The sequence below is a fragment of the Chenopodium quinoa genome, unplaced genomic scaffold (genome assembly GCF_001683475.1).
Source record: "Chenopodium quinoa cultivar QQ74 unplaced genomic scaffold, ASM168347v1, whole genome shotgun sequence".
Classification (NCBI taxonomy): domain Eukaryota; kingdom Viridiplantae; phylum Streptophyta; class Magnoliopsida; order Caryophyllales; family Amaranthaceae; genus Chenopodium; species Chenopodium quinoa.
In genome coordinates this window covers 497,612-516,016 of record NW_018744955.1, presented here as the reverse complement: position 1 = coordinate 516,016, position 18,405 = coordinate 497,612, and the positions used below count along the sequence as shown (strand labels likewise).

The following is an 18,405-nucleotide window of genomic DNA, read 5'->3' as shown; positions in this document are numbered from 1 at the left end:
CCCATCCCCACCTCATACCCACATCTATATAACTTTTAAAGCAAAATTACATACTTTTATTCAATTTATAAAATAATTACATGAAATACAATATTAATTATAATACTTTGTACGACACTTATATTATAACACAAAAATGTGTATAGAATGTTTTATTTTATAATTCGTATTAGTTATGTAAGATTGTGTATTTGAGATACAGATATTAGGTGGATCTTCGGTGGGGATTAGGCGGGACTTTGGTGGGGATTAGGTGGGGATGGATATCCAAGTGGGGGTGGGGCGGGGATGGTTTTGGAGTTGTACCCGGTGGGGCGGAGATGGGGATGAAAATTGGACCCGCCGCGGGGATGGGGATGGTGTTGAATTGACTACCTTAATATTTTGATGATTGACTTACATAAAACAAACTCTGACTAATGATGTTTATGAGTCTTGGTTGAACAGAAAGATTCAGGTACACAAATACATGTTCCGGAGTAGGAACAACAGAGTTTGTAAGACATGATGATGAATGCAAGCTTTCAAGATGTCCTCACAACTCTATATACTTAGTTACTCAGTGTACGAGCTTAAGAAACAAAAGTGTTGGAAGGAATGGAAGGAATTAAGAAGAAACTCGAAGTTCCTGAAGGAACCTGTAGTTCCCGAAGGAACTTGACGATTGACTCAGAAAGTTTTAAACGAAAGTTTTAAACGAAAGTTTTAAAACAGTTTTCATATCCCTTAATTTAAGTAAGTGATAAAAATCAGTTTTGAAAAAGATTTAAAAAGATTTTATAAATAAATAAATAATTCATTAATTTAAAAAGATAAGTTTTAAATTAATTAATTATTTATCTTTTAATTAATAAATAAATACATAATTCATTAATTTAAAAAGATAAGTTTTAAATTAATTAATTATTTATCTTTTAATTAATTAATAAATAATTATCTTTTTTATTAAATAATTATCATTTTGAATAACTAATTTTTTTGACTTGGTAAATACTGGCTCCTAGTAATAAGGAGAACGTTGAACTTGGTAGTCAAGCTAAGGAAATCATGTTCCTAAATTTCCTCTGCCTACATCCCAACTTCTCAGCCAAAGAGAACGTGGGATTAAGGGGGAAGTGGGAATTTAATGGAAGCTTGAATATTCTCCTTATAAAAACAGATCAACGTTAAGTTTTGAAAGCGTGGAAAAACAATCTTAAGTATTCTGAGCATAGAGTTTCAAAGTGTTTAAAAGAGAAGTTCCTTCCATCCTTAGTGTCTTAAGTTCTTTAGGAAATACTTGTAATCATTGTGTAATTGGGTTTGGGTTGTGAGAGTTGTAAAGTGTGAGACTTGAGAGAGTTGTTTACACTGTACAAGTGATTCGGAGTAGAATCACAAAGTGTGAGAAACTGTGATTGAGGGATCACAGTTGGGTAACTTGAGTTCCTCACGGAACTTGAGTCTAGGCAACGTATTAGTGATTGTAAATCATTTTTACATAGTGAATTTATTCATTTCCTATCTCAGTGTCTTTTCTCTTAGTAGTAGATTTAATTCCGCAAAATTTACCATAGTCTACATACACTACAATTCACCCCCCCTCTTGTAGTATACATTGTTCTATCAGATGGGGATGAAAATATTAGGTGGGGATGGGGATGGGAAGACCAACATCCGCCCCGCCCCGCCCCGCCCCATTGACATCCCTAAGAGGGAGGAGGTTGATAAACACTTAAACTACATCTGAAATTTAAAAATAGTTGTCGAAGTAGCTCTTTTATGAAAAGAATTAATTAAATGACTACGTTTGTGAAAAGAGTTTTCCATTGTGTATATTGGAAAAAATATAGAGAAAAAGAGAAATGGAAGCACAAGATCGAGGAAGGATAGAGGTGGAAAGATAGAGAAGTTGAGGAAAATGTGGTATATCTTTTTTATAAAAGAAAATGATTTTTGCTCTATTGAAGTAACTTTGCACCAAAGTAATGAAATGAAAAAGAGCATCATGTTTGGGCGGTCTGGCTGACTCGTAACCATCATGTCTTTCAGAATGCAGTTTTTTCTCCTGTTTTCACTTCTTTTCTGGTCTAGGAATGGATCATCCGTCTTAAAGAGGCAGCTCGCTATTCTGATAGCCAGTTGTCCCATTAGCAGAGTTCCTCCATTCGTCCTCATGTTCGGTTCTCGCATTGGCTACAGGGCCTTGGCCACGAGTCTTTGGACATTTGTCTGATCTTTGACGGTGCTTGGGACAGTCAGAGCAATAATGCTGGAACGGGTATATTTTTCGAGTTTTGTCTTTGGACTTAGTTTTGGGAGGCGTTTCTCGGGCTTGTCATGCTTCATCTGCTCTTCAGGCAGAATTACAGGCTTGTTTCACTACTACAAAATGCGTATTTTAGCGACGTTGTGAGCTCGACACAGTGTAGGGGGCGTCAGCTGCTTGATATAGTATGCGTGTATCCTCGACGCTTATTTAAGTCAAAATTTATTTCCGACAGGTAAAAGCGTCGAGATATACCCACCTGCACGACACTTGACAAATTTCTTTTGGCCCGCATCATGGCATTACATTATAGGATAATAAAACCGCCGCTCTACATACCCTAACTCTCATAGTTTCATCAGTTTTAATTTTTTCATCTTTCTCCGTACCCAGTTCTCCAAAAACACTAAGAGATTCATGGAATTAGGATTTGGATCTGTATTTTCAGCGTGGTTCTTATAAATTGGGAAGCGGAATTTGCTTTTCTCTCATTCCTTTGTGCTAGTTAGTAATTATTCAAAGGTACTTTTTATCATTTTTTTAATTTCTTGTTAAAATTGAGTATTTTAGATCTAGAGTTTTAATTTTCAGAATTGTTACGATTTAATGATGATAGAGGGTTAACTCATGAAGAACAGAGATTTAAGGGTTTTGTTTATGCTTCTCTAGTAGAAACCCCACTGAGAGAGGTATTGAGATAAACGAGTTTAATTTGTTGCAAATTTAACTAATGTACTTATTCTGAAATTTCAGAGTAGCAATTGGGGTTCAGATTCAATCCTTAGTGGTTGAGCTAGGTTATTTTCCTCCCTTTACAGATCTGGTCTTCACTTTTTGAGTAATGCCTGTCCTTATTATGCCGTATTATTTTGCTAGATACAACGTTGTTTTAGAGGTCAATGAATTTATCCATGTTAGAATTTCTTCTTTTTTTTTTTCTTCTGTTATTTTGCTTTTTATAATTGTTGTGGTTTAATTTTGATGTCAAATTGGCCATTTTGTTTCAATTTTTGCTTAATTTCTGATCTGATTGAGTAAATAAGTGGGGTTTTGTATTTTTATTTTTTTGTACGATTTGCTATGAATTTTTTTTGGAGTAATTGGTTGGTTTCTTAATTGCAAAGTTCTTATTGTTTAAACAGAATGGGGAATTTGGCTATTTTCTTGAATTTATGGTTGTTACTTTAACTTTTTATTTTATTCTCTTCTTTAGGAAGTAATTACATACAAGTATTACGGGAGTAGTACTTAGTATCTTACTCAGTCCCAAAAAATTAAATAATTGGAGTTACTGAGATGGATTGGTGTGAGTATTAGTGTGTGACTAAACCATTTTAAACCTTATTTTTTGTTATTTTGGGAAGCTTAAGTATCAACTGATATTTCCAAATAAAAAACAATGCAAGCTAGATTAAATATTAAACCCCTTTTAACATCTAAAAGACTGAAACCTTAAGTTATTTATAAGAAATCAAACCTGTCTTTTGGGTAGGAACATTTTTTCTAGAGTGACAAGAGAAGCCTCCTAGTTATGTTGGATTACTTTTTGTGGGAGATCATATCTGTTATGTGGTTGTGTCGGTGTTTTAGATTTTTCAACAATTAGATTTTTTTTTTTTAGATTTGTCGTAGTACTAATTTTAGTTGCCTTGAGCTGCAGTTTTGTTTGTCTTAAAATGATATACCTGCAGTTGATATTATCCCATAATCCCTTCATAAAAGATATATATCTTGAAAAGTTATCCAATCTAGGCTCAAGAATTTCTAGATTTGGAATTGTGTGCTAGAAGTTGTGCCTTTTGGAAATTTCAGTGGTCTGCTGCCATGGTTCTATCGCAGCGGGGATGTTTATTGCTCTCTTAAAGCCTATGCGGGTTTATTGCTTTGAGTTGGGGTGTGTTTGCTTAAATGAATACTTTGGCTTTACTTAAACATGAAGTGGCTAAATTTAAGTTGGGTGGGCTTCCTAAGATGATAAGTAGGTGCTTTGCCCGCGTTAAGGTCTTTATTATGTCTCCTGCCACACGAGCAACAATTGTTTTTGGAATCTAGATCATCTGTGTGTCCTTTCTCTTTCTTGTTTCTTTCTTTCATAATATAGGACCTGAGATGCAACTATAAAAACTACGAAGCAGGTTTCTCAAACTTGCATTGTTTTATAATCGATGGAACTCTTGATTTCCTACATCAGTATGTATTTGGCAGCATGAAGTACTTTAGTGTTGTGGACTAAGAATTTCAGTACTCTTAGCTTCAGCAATGAAGCCAGAGGTAACTAGTGTTAGAAACCTTGTTATGCAGCTGGTTACCTTTTTTATTACAAATCTGTAGTCTGTCTTTTAAATCTAATATAATTTGTCTTGTCGGGACTATAATCCACTAACTAGAAACATGTTTTATTCAACCAACAAAAATATATGGCAAATTTTAACTTCCGGCTCTAACATGCTTGTTATTGATGCAGGATGTTATGACTATTATATGTGTCAAGTCTACAAATTAATCAAGTCATTCCATGAAGACATTAAATTAGCTCCAATTCAATAGAGAGAAGTTGCGTGTTTTTCGAAATAATTGTAGTATTGCAACTACGCATTTTTATTTAATGTTAGCAGTTTAAGAGATCGAATGTCTTGTAAATGAATATTAGTTTAATAATGTTAGAATATAATCATAGTTTTTTGCATTATTTCACATATGTATACATATAATAATTTGTACTCTTGTTTAATTATGAATAAATTCAATTTATGGGTAAACTTTTTCTTCTGATTTTTTTTTTAATACTACGATATGGAGTATCTTTGCAAGTAATATAAATATTTTCCACATTGGATATTTTTATAGAGAATATGGACTTGAAAAGGTGTTACCCAATTTTAAATTATGGACACAAAAAACGTCGGTAGAATATCGTACATTTAAAGTATGAAATCAGAGACTTAAAAAGCGTTGCCAAATATGAGATTATAGACACAAAAAAGCGTCGAGAAATTTGAGAAAGTGCGCGACACAATGCAAATATCGACGCTTCGTATACGAATTTGGACAATAAAAAGCGTCGATATTTGCGATGCTTTTTGCGTAGAGGAATTTTCTCGACTCACTATTGTTCGACGCTTTTAAGAAGCGTCGAGAAAATAATTTTCGACGTTTTTTGGTGTCGAAAATATGCCTAAAAATGTCTAAAAACCACGGAAATTATAGTAGTGTTTGTGGGCTCTTTTGTCGGCCTTACGAGGGTTTTGCAAAGGTCCTCCTTTACTCAGATTGTGCCACCCTAGTCTTTTTGCTGAGTGGTTCTCGTTCCTTTGATATCGAGTGTCTGGCTCTAGGAGATTGATTATGACTAGCAGGATTTCGCCGCTTATAGGATTAGTAAGGTTCCTCGATCATGGGTAGCCCCTGCCCACTAGCTTACGGTGAAGGCTCGTCAACGACGTGTTCTTTTGTACTCCTTTTAATGTTTAGGTTTATATCTTTTAGTTCCATTTGTCAAAAAAAAATAACTTTGCACTTATGGAAATATTGTTTTCAATTTCTTAACAAAACAAACAAAGGAAAATGAAGAAATTAAGAAAAACATTTTTTTTTTTTTTTTGAAAAGTTGTTCCTCCAAAATAAAGGGTCCAATTTCCTAAAAAAAATAAAATAAAAGGTCCATTTTTTAGAGGGAAATTTATCAATAATCACAAGTCTATACACTTAGTTGTCCAAATAAAACAAAAAAAAAAGGTCCATAAACTTTAATTTTTGCAGCAACTTTTGGTGTAGTAGGCCACACTGTGTGGCAGGGATTACCCGAGATTTAGTAAAGGGTTACTCAAGTTACTCAGTCAAGGGTTACTTAAGATTTCGCACGGGGGTTACTCGGTCAGGGGTTACTCAAGTTACTCGGTCAAAGGTTACTTGAGTTACTCGGTTAGAGGTTACACGGTCATGGGTTATTCAAGATACTCGATCAGCGGTTACTCGAGTTACTCGGCTAGGGGTTATTTAAGGAGTTCGGTCAGGGGCTACTCGAGTAATTCGGTCTGGGGTTACTTAAGAAGTTTGATCAAGAGTTACTCGAACAGGGGTTACTTGTGGGTTCAGTCAGGGATTACTTGAGGAGTTAATTACTCAGTTAAAGGTTACTTAAGGGGTTACTCGAGGGGTTCGATCGTGGATTACTCAAGGGGTTATTCGGCTAGGGATTACTTGTCAGGGGTTACTTGTGTGGGGTTACTTTGTCAGGAGTAACACAAGTAACCCCTGACCGAGTAATCCCGGGAACTCGAGTAACCCCTGACCGAGTAACTCGAGTAATCTCTGATCGAGAAACGAACTCGAGTAACCCTTATTGCACGATATAGCACGTGGCATACAAAAAATTGTAAAATTTTTGCCACTAAGTAGCAAAATCCATCAAGTAAGATTTGATCATTCAATGTATGGATTTGATGACATCACATATTTTCCCTACACCAAAATTATCTTTAATTTGTAAATTTCCTAAAAGATTCAAGTAATATCATAAGATTAATTATTAAGCTACCCATCAACAATCTTATCATTAGTTGTCTAAGGAGAAGTCTCGTTCAATAGCAATCCGTATTTCCACACACTAATCAATGATGTTAACTTCACGACTCACAATCATGTCTTTTTCATTATTTTTGCCCTTAGCGTTGAACTACGAGCAAAAAACCATTATATCAGGAGATTTGAAAATCTAAGTAATGGATTTTCTAACGTCAATGATATTTACAAATAGGCAAATTTTCCATTATAAAACAACTAGTAGTGACCTTTTTATGTCTAGTCTTAAAGTCACTAATTTTTACAATAATTGTGGTTGTATGTAATTTGTATTTGTATGTGTATTTGAAGTCTTTTGCAATTGTTGTGAGGTCCTAATACTATATTAGGAACTAACTCCACTCATGTAGTCATGTGTAGAGTTTCCTTATATTTCCCTTTTCATCACTTAGGTTTTAAAAAAAATATAAAGAGAAATCTTTATTGGTAGCTTTTTGCCTTTTTGTTTTCACTAACTTTTTTTGTATTTGTATGTAATTCATAATAATAAAGCCCTTAAACAAAAATTAAGCTCACTTATGGCATTGGCATTAATGATGCCTATTTGGACTAATTTTTTTAATTATTAACCATAATTAACTTAACAATGTAAAATGCTTAAATGCCCTTGTTGATGTCTCCAACAACATACGATATCATCATGCCAGACCACCAGGAACCGCTATATACATAGGTGGCAGGGCAATGATCGAGCACTTCCTGCCCTCTTCTTCTTTTTTTCATCTACGAGTACTTCGACCTTTCTTGGCAACTCTAAATTGCTAGAGGGTACGTATATTTGGCACAGTGCACCAAAAGCTTTTTTTTGGGGGGGCTCATTTGGATTATTAATATTTATTTGAATGTTTTGCCATCAAATGAACAAAAAATAACTTTAGTATACCTTGCACCCGAGTGTACATGAGAATTTTCAAAATTACAAGGCTTTCTCACCATTTCCTTTCCCTATTTTCCGCCACCCACTTCAATTCCTTTTAAACCGGCCTTATTACTTCAGTGATTACTTTACGACGACTTTGTACAATTTCCATCACAACGCTACATAATTAATTAGAACTTTTATGGACAAGTTGGGGTTTATTTAAAGTAATTAAATTGAATTTGTATTTTTACTTAACTAGCATTACTTTTTGTATGTATAGTTGTGTTAGAAATCTTTTACAATAGATGGAGGTCCAACTAATTATAGTTCCTTTTATTTTTGACCCAAAAGAATGGAATATACTTCGTATGCAAATAACAAAACATGCAACATCATGTAAAATAAAAGGTTAAAATTAAGAACTTTTTTTTTATAGGAGTGGAATGACTTGTAAAAAGCATATGGGCTATGATTATGTCATTGACTGTTTGACATGAGTCAATTATTGGCGAATGGTTATTTCATGAATTATCCAATAACTATGCACAATGCATTGATGCCACAAGTTTGGGTGCGAGAAATGCGACCATGCGGGGCTAAACTTTATAGATGTAGGTTTGATACTCAAATTCTTAGAAGATCGACTGTGTCGAGAGCTACGAGCACTCCATGCTAGCTTGTGCAAACATTATACATGTACTACATATTTTATATTTCTGCCTCCATTTCTTATTGATTGCAAAAAAGTAATTTTTAATATCTCACAAATAATACCAGATATTATACACTAATTATAAATAATCGGAAGGGCTAGAGCCTAGAAGGATAGAATGAATAGTGTGTCGAATCTTTGTTACCTGATGTATACGGTAAATATAATAGGTCACATGTTTGATTTCTTAGCTTCCTGCTCTATATTTAACTTTTTTACTCGTAATTAAACCTGGTTATTGGGTAGGTCAGTTCAGAGTCGATGTGGGTCGATTGCGAGTTTGGTCAAAAAGGGATACATATTATAGGGTCAATAGCAAGTCGGACCAATGCAGGTCGCGGGTCAGTAGCAGGTTAACATAATATCATCAATTAAATAAATATTGGACAAAACCATTAGTAAGTTTATATGAATACAAATTATCTATGTAATTATTTTACATTATCTATTTTCTGTATTAATTATTAAACTGGAAAAACAATTTGGCCCTGTATTAAGTTATTGATCCTATTCAATAAGGGCTATGTCCATTAAAAACCATGTCATTAAAAGTCTTTTAAATTTGACTCTAATTCTATTATCATTAGGCTACCTTAACTAATAACCAAGTCTACTCGTAGTTAAGAAAATATTAAATCACATCATCATTTGAAGATTAAATGACAAGCAGAGCATGGTGTGAGGTGTGAAGCTGTGAGCTTTGAAGCGACGGCTTAAGTGAAGGTCTGTTCTCTTCAACTTATTGTCAATTCAGTTTAGTTTCTAATTTCCTTCTCTCATAAAATATTCAATTCACTTCACTTCAACTCATTTCAGTAAATAAAAATAGACCCTGAGTACGGGATTGTTTTTCAAAATAGTAATGTGAATTGTTGATAGTTCAGCTGCAACATGACATGTACTATCATGCACACTGTAACTCGTGGTTCTTCTAAGCTTACCATGTGAGTTCCCATGTGTAATGGTCCCATTCCTATAGTTATACTTTTACTTCAATTCCTAACTATTTCGTGTTTATCATGTCATTTTTTTCATAATTAATTTAGTATCAATTTCCTCCATCTAACTCGATATATTTCTTGCAATTCTAGATATTTCGTTGCCGATACTAAACCAAATATTTAGGGTTCGGGTTTAATCCTCTAACTTTTTTTTTTTTTTGAATAGTTAATCCTCTAACTTTTTAATTAGCAATAATTAAATATTCTATATATATGCGTATGATATTTAACCATTATTGTACCACAACCTTTTTGTAATTGCAACGTGTTATTTATATGTCATGCCAATTTATTATATGATTTTATCCTTACTTACATAAGTTAATTACATTACGTTTACACGTGTGGCCAAAGAGAGAGTTCAAATAAAGAAAAAGAAAATTATTGTTGTGCTATAGCTTTTATAATATATGGCCCAATTCTTGTCTCATGCTTAATGATGTTGTCATTTGATTCTTTTGATTTGTTGCATTTCCATTACAATTTACAAGTGACCCAAAGTACTAAAGGCAGATGATTAATACAACGTTACTTTACTATAGTGGGTTATTTTTACCCTCTACTTAGTCTTATCTCTCAAATAACTTCATATTATAATTTTGTCAATCAATTCAATCTAGGTCATGTTCAAGATATAAGTACAGGCGTAACATAATACACACATCACTTTCCATTGTTATATTGGATAGGAGAACATATTTAACTATATCTATCACGTTAAATGTTGTTTAACAGAGAGTAGCAAAGAAGGTGATGGATAATGATATGGAATGAATTTTTGTTACATGCCAAAATTGCCAATGTAGCACTGCTTCCAATTTTCGTGTACGATTATGCATTCATTGGTCGTCCTAACCCTAGGAAGTAGGAACAAAATTACAAGCTAAGGCGTAACTCAAATAGGATGGATAACTACTTAACTAGTCTAAGCTAGAGGGGCAGTCATCATAACAATTCTCTATTAAACTTATTTCAAATTAAATGTTAATACATACTTCAATTTGTCATGTATAGTCATATATATAGATATGTATACATATAATTGAACAATAATACACAGTCTAAGGTCTAACTCACACACTAGTACACTACATGTTTAAAATATGAAATTTATACTCCGTAACGTGTAAGTATTACACGTACTCATCGTATTCCATTCCCTAAATGTACATTGGTAATTTAGGAGTGTGTGCAATATTTTCTTCAATTCTCAACACTACCTTGGCCTTACCTGTTTGGTAACATTGCAAAAATCACACCATTATAATGGAGGAGTAGAAACTAATACTCCGTGACTCCGTGTCATTCTGTCAAGCAATTTCATGTTCTTTTTCCTTATTCTATAAGCTAAAAGGTACATATGTAACAAAATGCAAAGTTTTTACGTTACCAAAACTTTTCTAATGTGTCATTGTCATGCATGCACAAAGAACTAAGGGACAATAATAAGGTCTCTTTATTAGTAAATGATTAGTGACTAATAAAATCATTAGTGTTGCGGTAATTGCATGATTATGGCAGACATAGAATCTGGTCTCTATAATATACTTACTATAAAATGAGTAGACAATTAGACAAAGTAAGCTTATTGAAATCATTAATTACCGTGAGGCAGAATGAACTTGCATAATGATACATTTACTCAAAAGCCTGCCGACACAAAATTAGTACAGTGTACTAAAATGCTTCCTAGCAACCAGCTGTTTGTTACAACAAAAATTTGCAAAATTTTCTACGTAGTACTTTTTATTACATTTACATGATCATCATCAAGTACTTCAATGCTTGTTTAATTAAACAATACGAGTATTTGTTGTACATGTTACACTTTATGAAAACTACCATAATTATTCCTAAATGATGGATATTCATATGTTGTTGAACTAAATTAATTAGGGCCTGTTCGGATTTACTAAACAAAAGTGAACTGATTGGAGATAAATTGAACCGAACTGAATATTTTGTGAGAGAAGAAAATTAGGAACTGAACTGAACTGGACTGAAATTAAGCTGAAGAAAACAGACCCTTATTTATGGATAAAAATGTACGTATAACTCTATTATTTTTCGTTCAATTTAGCAGAGTGCATTTAAACCTTTATTTATTAGGAAAAATTGAAAAGAATAATCCCACCTTTCACCCATCTGCTCAAAATAATCCCACCTCGTCGAATTCCAGAAATAATCCCACATTGTAACCACATCTTCCCAAAATGAACCTTTTACCGGTTTGTGAAATTAGTAACCTGTTGTAGAAGGTGACTTGACACTTGTCACCTTCTAATTGGTCCTAACTTTAAATAATTAAAAGAAAAACAAAACAATTAAAAAAAATTAAATCTCTCCCAACCCACGACCACCATTACAACCCCTGCCACCACCCCTTTATCGCCACCATCACAACCCCCTCCCACCACCCCTTTATCACCACCATTACAACCCATGCCACCGCCTCTTACCACCATCACAACCTGAAATCCCCACCTAACCCTGAACCCGAAACCCCAACATCCCTGAACCCGAAGCCCCACCAACCCTGAACCCGAAGCCCCACCTAACTGGGAGGAAATGGAAGTCAGTCGACCTCTATATCGATAGCGAAACAACCACCTCCCCACCAACCCACGAAAACCACCTCCACCCCCGATTTAGGCTGATTTGTGGGTTGAGTTGCAAATTCTAGAGCTATTTTTGTTCAAATTGGAGGCTATTTAGGCTGATGCGATGTCGGTTCTCGTGATTGTTGGCGTGAAACACCTATACGGCGTGAAATTGGCGTGAAAGTACTAAACGGCGTTTGAGGACTGAGGTAGTGGGTGTTATACGGCGGAGAGGCATATGGTTTGTGGCTGTTTGGGAGCTGGTGGCGAACAGATTGGTGGCGCAACGCCGCTGGTTGCCGTGGTTGGTTGTTGCGAGGTTAGGGATGGTGGAAGTCAGGTGGTGGTGAAAGGGGGTTGGGATGGGAATAGGTTGGAATTAGGATTTTGGGAGGAGGTCAGGTGGTGGTGTGGAGGTGGTTATGGTGGTTGACATGGATGCAGCTATGGAGGGGGTGAGGTGAGAGAAGAGAGATTAGAGAAAAATAAAAAAATATATAATCTAACCTGTTTTACAGGTTGAAGGTAAAAAGGTTCATTTTGGGAAGATGGGGTTACAAGGTGGGATTATTTTTGGAATTCGACGAGGTGGGATTATTTTGAGCAGATAGGTGAAAGGCGGGATTATTCTTTTCAATTTTTCCTATTTATTATGTCATTTAGGGGAAAATTACAAAAAAAAAAAAAGGTATAATAAGGTGGACTGGGAATTGAATTCTATGGCTTGATGACTGTTACATGATCGTCCGCACATCCAATAGGTCAATGGCTTCTTTGAAACCCTAAATTATTCCCAAGAAATCAAGAATAATCTTATTAGTTGTCATAAACACAAAATTCAAAACTAGGAACATAATCAATTCATACCACACAAAGTCGTAAAACAATCACAATACAAGTATGCAGGAAATAGAAAAGCGCAAGCTATCAAGTGGCATGCAGCCCTATTTGCGCGTAAACTCAAATGTTGTTGCCAGATCTACCCGAGCTATTTCTCTATTGCTATGTTTGTTGTATTCGAATGTACACCCATATCGATGTCCAGCACGCCTGACGCCCGTGCTTGCTTGATTATGAGTCATACCAACAAATGGAATTGTTAATTCGTGACCCGAAATCTAGTTGGGCAGACTTTGAACGCATATATCTCTCAAACTACAAGTGATTTTGAGGTGATACAAATTGGAGGTGATAGTTTAGTTCAAGTACTTTCCAACGATAGGTCATATGCCCAATTCTAATAAGAAATGAGAAAGTTATGGCCGATTTACAAAAACCTAACGAAATTAGAAATTTGCAACAAGGCTGCGAGCTACCATAGCTCTATGCGAGTGAGCTGTAGCCCAGCCGTATAAGGACTTGCGGCAGGCATGAGCTAGCTGTGGAGCTTAATAGCTTGGTAGTTTGGTTCTTCTAGGATAATTTATGGAATTTTCCTAAATTAATACTCGTATCTTTTATATGACGACTATTTGAGTATATTTGGGGAACAATTTTAGGGTTTAATTAGGGTTTCCTCATGTTATAAAAGGACCCTTTAGTTGATCAATTAGATCATACCTTTTGATTCATTAAGTTTAAGACTCCTTGTATTATTATCTCGTTCTTTCTCCATTATAGTGAAGAAGCTCTCGAATCCCCAACCCATGGATGTAGATCTATTTTGACCGAACCACGTAAATCCCTGTGTTCTTTGTTTATATTCTTTATTGTTTTTCTTGTTCTTATTTTTCATTAACTTGTTTCGCATTAATCAAACACAATCACACCCTAATTTCCTAACAGGAATAAAAGCAACCAAAAAAAAAGGAGTGCTTCATTAGCACTCTTTGCACCATTTACTGAATCAAGTACTCAAGTTTGACTAATATTTGTGATATTATGTGAGAATTTTTTTATCCCGTGAGTATTTGTTGAAATCGTCTCAACAAATAGATTGTTAATTTAAAATTGTTATACTTTATACTTATAAACAATTAAAGATACCATACATTGATGCAATATGTATCCAAGAGTGATGAAACACTTGTTAAAAACGTATGGAATAATTTATGCAGGACAAACAAAGACCCTATTCTTTTGAATTGTTCTGCTCTCTAATTTGTTCTGTTAATCCTTGCTCTGTTCAGAAACTCCAAAAAACAGGGCAAAGTATAAAATGGAATTTAGGTTATTGGGGTTGATGATAACTTTGTCAAAAAAAGACATTTATGACTTATGAAAAAGCAATTGACTTGTAACTGCAATAGTTCAGTGTTATACTAGTTGAGAAAGACTTTTAAACTTTAAAATGATTTAGGGGGGAAAGTATATAGTGAATCTTAAGAAACAGTAAAAGAAGAGAGGAAACATTAAAGACAAAAGTAAATCTTTGGGAAAGAGGCGAGTATATATATTGACGAGGTAGACTAGTCAGTGCCTTGATAGCCTTTAAACACCAAGAAAGAGGTGGATTCTCCTATATAAGCTAAAAGTTATTTTATTCATGCTTTTAAAGGTTCATTTTTGAGGTACCTGTGCTACTATGTTCCAACACGTCAACGACAATGCTAGTTATCGGTTTTTCAACTTTTGACCATTTTTTATAAAAATTACGCTATTTGGTTTTTGATTAATTTATTGGAGGTAATACAAAAAATAGGGCTAATTAACTATATTTTGCAACCTATAAAGCACAAACACTACTATGAGGCCTTGTTATTTTAAGCTCGTGGGCAGAGCAGAGCAAATCATAAGTTAGCATAACAGAATAGATTTTAGCAGAGCAGAACAGAGCAACAACTTTTAACGTTGTAAATTTCAATAGAGTAGAACAACTCAAAAGAACAACACCTAACTGATTTTTGTTCAAGATGTTATTTTAAAAAATCCTTGATACAAAGAAGAAATCATGTTATATCACTTTATAGTTTTATTTAACTATTTTCTTAATCATTAGGAAGCACCCCTCACAAGGAAAACTCTTAAATTTTACGTATTATGTAATATACGAAGTACTTACACAGTTTCAAATACGGAGTAGTCACACATCTTGCTTAATCTTAGCTTTAATGTGGCGGTTTTTACAAAAATCTTGAATGCCCACTATGTTCCTCGAAATGGGAACGAAATATTCAATAACACATATGGTTGTTCATCCAACTAATGTACAAGTTGTAATATTGGGTTTTACTAAAATTAATGTTCGGATAATAATAATCTTCTAATAGTGTTACTTAAATACTGCGTAACATGTGATGCTGTCATGCATTCTAAAACCAATAATGCGCAGATTGATATGGTTAACTCTAGATAATGCACAAGGTTGGTTGATTTTTTTGGTTGAGGTAGCGTAGCCCACAGGACAGAGAATGCAAGAAAATTCAACAGATTACTCTTGTACATGAATACATGGTTGTTAGGTAATCAACTCAACAACCTTAAACCTCCGAGAATCTCGCTCCTACGATTACGCTGAGTGCAAGAAAAATCTAACAAAATCTTAATTAGAATTAGGAAAAACTTAATTAAAGATCAAATCAATAGTTAATGTGTAAGCACTACACTACTTAACAAAGATGATTAGCTGACTAGCATAATCAAGAAAGAGTGCATAGTCTGCATACAGCTGTGAAATCGTTATTAACAGTAAAGTAGATACGAGTATTATAAATACAACATGATTAGAAGAAAGGACAATAGATATGGTTGGTAGTTAAGTCTAAGGGGCTAAGGTACTACTCCGTCACATGAATTTGTCTATTGATTAATCTATCGACGTGTCATTCTTAATCTTTACTTGCATGATTAATATATTCTCAATCTAAATTATCCTCATTTATTAAGTTAATAAACTTAATCATTGCCATAATGGCTAATCAGGAGGACAATATAATACGCCTTGTTTTGTTGGGATTAGTAAACTAGTATTAACAAATTGTATGTTACATGCTTCAAATAATCAAATGTAATTATGGCTACCAAAAAGGTCTTTAATCTTTGGTCGACAATGCAACAACAAAAATATGTTTCCTCTTTTTAATCTTAGTTGTAAATTTGTAATCATGTTTACTTCTTTATTTATAGTATTAAGTAATGTTTAGGGTTAGTCATTTAGGCAATAATGCAATATGCACTCAAAAATGCACAAAGTTATGTTTGGACTCATGAAGTCATGACATACCTAATCATGCTTCCTAATATAAACAGCAAATGTCTAACATCTCCTATTGACTAAAAGACACTATCATCTACCAATGTTCTATAAACCACGCGCACAAGCTAAGTACCTAAAAGTTAAGTTAAATTAATTGACAAGTGTAAAATTAAGTTTTTCATTTAAAAAAGTACCTCCTAAAACTTGTTTAAAAACAGTAAAATTGCCCAAATTTTGATTAAATTAGGATACTTGAATTTCCATTATTGGTTACCTGCATGTTAATTAAAGATTCAGTTTTTATTATTACCATGATTTTTTTTAAGATGATGGCTCCCAAACTGTCTGTTTTTCTTCATATGTTTTTATTCGAATCTATCAAGTCGCCTTTTAGGTGGTAATGAAAAAACATGAAGATAGAAAACGCATGTTTGGGGATAAAAATGTGTGTCTATTATGACTATGGACGTTGTAGGTTTGTTTAAATTACAAATAAAATTCATTTTTACTTCCGCAATCTACCAAACTGACCTAAAGTCTAGCAATTTGTTATAACTGATGGTTACGGATATTTTAGGCTTATTTTTATACTTTTTGTATGCACACTTAAAATACATTTTTATTTCCACAATCTTTTATCGACTATTTCCATCGGGTTGTAATAAATAAGGGTACTCTATTTTTTATTTTTTTTAAAGTAATATAAGGAATAAATGGGGGTAGATTGAGAGAGTTGTGAAAACAGAATAATAAATCAGTCAAATTCCGTTAGTTCAATTAATTTCATCACCAAAGAAGATAGTGTATTGATTTCTTCCTCCGGTTTAGTCGTATTATGCGGCTACATTCTCACACAGGCAGCAAATACGGCTACGAAATTATACTTGTCAGATACAACTATACAAGTATATTACTCTACGGTGAAAATGAAGTTAGTGGGAAGACTGGAAACATACTGGCATATCAAATGTTGCAATTTGCAAATATGCTCAACTGTGGCTTCAGTCAACTCAACAGGATTTAAAACAACAGTAAATGCTCCAGAAAATTTATATAATCCCCCCTTTTTTTTTTGATATAAAAAGCTAACGAATGTCTTAGGGGTGTTGGATAAGCTAACTAAAAATAGTTTTATTAAACTAAAATGAACATTAATTACACTAATTGACGTGTAATTTTGGCATGCATTTTCAAATTAACACTACTTTAAAAAGTATTTTAAATGTTTATCTAATGTCCCGAGGCGGTCATTAGCAAGATCTTTTTTGGTATTACAAATGGATCTTCTCTTATCTAAATTTAATTGAACTTATCTAAACAGCTAAACTTACTAGACGTTAATTAAATACGGAATACTATTTTAACTATAATTTGAATTAAAATAACCCTTATCGGAACTTGTATTTTATATTATCTAAAATTAACTAAATTTGTTATTCCTCAATTAAGTGGAAGTAAGGTGATTAGAGTAAACTCTTATAATAAAATTCAGCCCACTTTATAGATGATTTGAATTAAGTGTTGCATTATAGATGATTACAATTAGAAAATAATAAAAGATGGTGGAAGTATGATTTTTGAAAATTGAAATTATGATAACACTCCATATTAGGGTGCCAATATAGTGATTTATAAAAGTGATTGTATAAGACAATCTTTACTAAAACGTTTATAGTGTCATGAGTAAATTAAAACTTAACTCCGTTGATTCTTAACATATACTCATGAGTCATGACAACGACGTACTCAGAAAATTCCGAATAAATTCAACTATTGTAATGTTGTATTAGTCAACGTTAGGGAAAATTAATAATGTACAATGAGATTACCATAATTTTGATATAAGTATATACGGAGTACAAAGTACATAAAATATAAAATGTTGCACGAACTCCGTATGTACTCCGTATTAAATAAGAAACGTATAGTAGAGACGAAGTTAGAGAGCAGAAAGGAAAGAGACGAAAAGCGGGAAAAAAAAAGGTAAAGAAGAGCAAATGGTCGTTAGCCCCTGCCTCTGCATGTGCGCTTGGCAGTTTTTATTTTGGATCCTTATACTCCCAACCACATCTCTTCTCATTCTACCCTACTACTGCTCTTCTTAACCACAAACCCACTTCATTTCTCAGTCTTTTTTTTGGGTAATTTTTTGGGAGGAGGAGATTGAACAATTTGAACTTAATTAAACAAGAAATGAAAAGAAACTAGAAAATATATAATGACCTTGTTCTGCTATGCTCTACAGTGTGCATTGTGTAGTGCTCTA

The 18,405-nt window shown here is 33.7% G+C and overlaps 1 long non-coding RNA gene across 1 annotated transcript; it reads left to right on the top strand.

Annotated features, from left to right (window-relative positions):
* Positions 1-1,746: 1,746 nt before the first annotated feature.
* On the top strand, positions 1,747-4,937 carry LOC110706337. Its single transcript, XR_002508316.1, has 2 exons — positions 1,747-2,770; positions 3,002-4,937. It is a non-coding gene; the product is annotated as an uncharacterized LOC110706337 (long non-coding RNA).
* Positions 4,938-18,405: the final 13,468 nt, after the last annotated feature.